The sequence below is a fragment of the Arachis hypogaea genome, chromosome 20 (assembly GCF_003086295.3).
Source record: "Arachis hypogaea cultivar Tifrunner chromosome 20, arahy.Tifrunner.gnm2.J5K5, whole genome shotgun sequence".
Taxonomy (NCBI): domain Eukaryota; kingdom Viridiplantae; phylum Streptophyta; class Magnoliopsida; order Fabales; family Fabaceae; genus Arachis; species Arachis hypogaea.
In genome coordinates, this window is record NC_092055.1 from 93,534,398 (window position 1) to 93,538,559 (window position 4,162).

Sequence of the window (4,162 nt, forward strand, 5' to 3'; positions counted from 1 at the left end):
AGCTTGATGATGGTTGCCCCACACCAAACTTAAGATTGGCGTCTGGGGGCTCTGTTAGGCTCTATACTAAGAGGAGTGGTTGAAGCACTTCATGTTTATGAATGGTGCTTCCTTCAGTTGAGGTACACTGAGGTTTATGAACCTTGAACACAAGATAGTCCTCCTCTAATTGCAGGACTAGTTCTCCTCTATCTACATCAATCACAGCCTTGGCTGTAGCTAGGAAGGGTCTTTCAAGGATGATGGATTCATCCTCTTCCTCCCCAGTATCTAGGATTATAAAGTTAGCAGGGATGTAAAGGTCTTCAACCTTCACCAAGACATCCTCTACCAGTCCATAAGCCTTTTTCATGGACTTGTCTGCCATCTCTAGTGAGATTCTTGCAGCTTGTACTTCAAAGATTCCCAGCCTCTCCATTACAGAGAGATGCATGAGGTTTATGCTTGACTCTAGGTCACACAGAGCCTTATCAAAGGTCATGGTACCTATGGTGCAAGGAATTAAGTGTCCAGGATTCGGTTTCTTCTGAGGTAACTTCTGCTGAACCAAGGCATTGAGTTCCTTAGTGAGTACTGGAGGTTCTTCCTCCAATGTCTCTGTGCCAAATAGCTTGGCATTTAGCTTCATCAAAATTCCTAGGTATCGAGCAAGTTGCTCTTCCCTAGTATCCTCTTCTTCATAAGAGGAGTAGTACTCTTCAGATTGTAAAACTTTCAACCAAGCATTCAAGGAAACTTCAATGGGCTCCTCATGAACCTTGGGTTCTATCAGTTCTTCAATAGGGAAGTTCTCAGTGGGCTTAGGGTTGCCAACTATCCCTATTGTGGCGTTCAATGCCAGGACTTGTGTCTCTTTGGGCGTTGAACGCCCAGTAAGGACCTCCTTACTGGCATTCAATGTTTGTTATGGTGGATTTTTGGGCGTTGAACACCCAGTAAGGTCTTCCTTACTGGCGTTCAATGCCAGGTTATCCCCTTCAAATTCGGCCTCCACTTCTACAGTGATAGCCTTGCACTCTTCTCTTGGGTTCACTTTAGTGTTACTAGGAAGAGTGTTAGGAGGGGTCTCAGGGATTCTCTTGTTCCAGATTTCTGATCGAGGACCCAGTTTCTGTTATGAAACTGTGAGTGGTCATAGAGAGTTCAGAGACTATGGTTGCTAAGTCAGAAAGGCTCTGTTAGAAGTCTCCATCTGCTGTTGAGAAGATGGGAATGGTGGTCTATTGTTGAACCTATTCTGGGTTCTTCCACCTTGATTATTGTTGAAGTCTTGCTGAAGCTTCTGTTGATCCTTCCATGAGATGTTAGGATGATTTCTCCATGATTAGTTGTAGGTATTTTCATAAGGTTCTCCCATATAATTCACCTCTTCCATCATGGGTTGATCTGGATCATAGGCATCTCCATCATAGGAGGTATCTTGAGTGCTGCTAGTTGCAGTTTGCACTCCAGTCAGATGCTGAGAGTTCATATTGACCTGTTGGGTCAATATCTTATTTTGAGCCAGTATGGCATTTAGAGTGTCAACTTCCAGGACTCCTTTCTTCTGAGCTAACCCATTGTTCACAGGGTTTCTCTCATAAGTGTACATGAACTGATTGTTTACAACCATTTCAATGAGTTCCTGTGCCTCTTCAAGCATTTTCTTCAAGTGGAGTGATCCACCAGCAGAATGATCCAAGGACATCTTGGACATCTCAGATAGACCATCATTGAAAATTCCTAGGATAAACCATTCTGAGAGCATGTCAGGAGGATACCTCCTGATCAGTTGCTTGTATCTTTCCCAAGCTTCATAGAGGGATTCACCATCTTTTTGTCTGAAGGTTTGAACTTCCACCCTGAGCTTGCTCATTTTCTGAGGTGGAAAGAATTTGGCTAATAAAGCATTGACCAACTTTTCTCAAGAGTCTAGGCTTTCCTTAGGTTGAGAATCCAACCACATCCTAGCTCTGTCTCTAAAAGCAAAAGGGAAAAGCATAAGTCTGTAGACCTCAGGATCCACTCCATTGGTCTTAACAGTGTCACAGATTTGCAAGAATTCAGATAGGAACTGATGTGGATCTTCCAGTGGAAGTCCATAAAATTTTCAATTCTATTGCATTAGAGAGACTAACTGAGGCTAAAACTCAAAGTTATTTGCTCTAATGGCAGGTATGGAGATACTTCTTCTATAGAAGTCAGAAGTGGATACAGTGAAGTCACCAAGAACCTTTCTTACATCTCCTCTATTATTCTGTTCGGTTGCCATGCTTGTATTTTCTGTTTCTTGTTCAAAAAGTTATATGAGATCTCTTCCGGAGTGTTGTGCTTTAGCTTGTTGCAAAAGCCTCCTTAGGGTCCTCTCAGGTTCAGAATTAGGATCAAAGAGAGGTTCTTTATCTCTGTTCTTGCTCATAAACAAGAAAAAGAAAACAAGAAAGAAAGAAAATGGGAGCTCTATGTCAAAGGATAGAAAACTCCCTGTGAAATGTGAAGACGAAAGAAGAATGAGGGTAGAAGAATGAGATGAAGAATTCGAGTAAAGGGGGTAAAGAATTCAAAAATTAAGAATCAAAAAGAGAAACTAGAATTAAAATATTTTTGTTTTTATTTTATTTATTTATTTAATTTGAAAATAGGAAAGAAATTAAAAGCTAATTAACTAAAAAGAATTGAAGAGTAGAAGGTAGTTTTCAAAAAAGAAAAGCGAGAAAGAAGTGAGAAGTTTTTGAAAATAGAAGAGAAAGGAATTAGTTAGGAAGTTTTGAAAAAGAAGAAAGGAAAATAAGTAACTAAATAAGAAAGATTTGAAAATAAGATAAGATAGAAGATTTGAAAAAGATTTGATTTTAAAAAGTTTTGAAATTTAAAAAAATTAGAAAAGATAAAATAAGAAATTTAAAAAGATTTGAAAAGGATTTGATTTTGAATTTTGAAATTGAAACAAGATAAGATAAAGATTTGAAAATAAGTTAAAAAAGATAAGATATGATGAAGATTTGAAAAAGATTTGGAAAGATAAGATTTGAAATTTGATTTTTAAAAAAGATTTGATTTTGAATTTTGAAATTTTAAATTTTAAATTTTAAATTTTGAAATTGAGTTTTAAAATTGAATTTGAAATAAGATAAGATAAGATATAAAAAGATAAGATAAAGATTTGAAAAAGATATGATTTTTGAAAATATTTAAAATTAAGATAAGATAAGATAATGATTAGAAATTAAAAATTGAAATTTCTTTTGGAATTTTTGAAAAAAAAAATTTGAATAAATTTTTTTTTGAATTAATGAAGAAAGAGAAAAATAACCAAAAGACACCAAACTTAAAATTTTTAAATCAAAAGGCACTTGCTTTTCAAAAATAGAAAAGAAAAATACCAAAAGACACCAAACTTAAAAATTTTAAGATCAAAACAAGAAAAGAAATAAGAACAACTTGAATACTAAGAAAGAACACTAAGAACAATTCGAAAATTTTAAAGAAAAGATAAACACACAAGGGACATCAAACTTAAGAATTGACACTAGACTCAAACAAAAGACACTATTTTTGAAAATTTTTTTGAAAAGAAAGCAAGAAAGTTCGAAACTTTAACAAGAACAAGAACAAAAGACTCAAACAAAAGATAAAGATCAATAAAGAAAACAAAAGGTTTTGAAACATTTTTGAAAAGAAAACAAAAGAATCAAACAAAATAGTAAAAAGTACCTAATCTAAGCAACAAGATAATCCGGTTGTTTGTCAAATCCGAACAATCCCCAGCAACGGCGCCAAAAACTTGGTGCGCAAAACTGACTCCGCACGTTTCGCACAAATAGACCGACAAGTATACCAGGTCGTCCACGTAATACCTCAGGTGAGTGAGGGTCGGTCCCATGGAGATTGTTGGTTTGAGCAAACAGTGGTTACCTTATAAATCTTAGTTAGGCGGATAGAAATTATAGTTTGTCACGAAAAATGCATAAAATAGAATAAATAAATAACACGTTACTGGATAGGTGGGAAATCAATGATATGAGAACGGTTTCGGAGATGCTTTGTCTTTCCGGATTTACTTTTCTTACTGTCCACTTCAATAACCTTCTAATTCCTTCAATGGCAGCCGTAAGTGATTAACTCATGTCCTCTCATCAAGTTAACCTCCTCCACTGTAGCAATCCACCATGTTGCAAGTGAC

At 36.0% G+C, this 4,162-nt stretch overlaps 1 non-coding gene across 1 annotated transcript; it reads left to right on the forward strand.

The window, feature by feature from the left end:
- Positions 1–1,745: 1,745 nt before the first annotated feature.
- Positions 1,746–1,849, forward strand: LOC112788297 (small nucleolar RNA R71). Its single transcript, XR_003195666.1, has one exon. It is a non-coding gene; the product is annotated as a small nucleolar RNA R71 (small nucleolar RNA).
- The last annotated feature ends 2,313 nt before the right edge of the window (positions 1,850–4,162 follow it).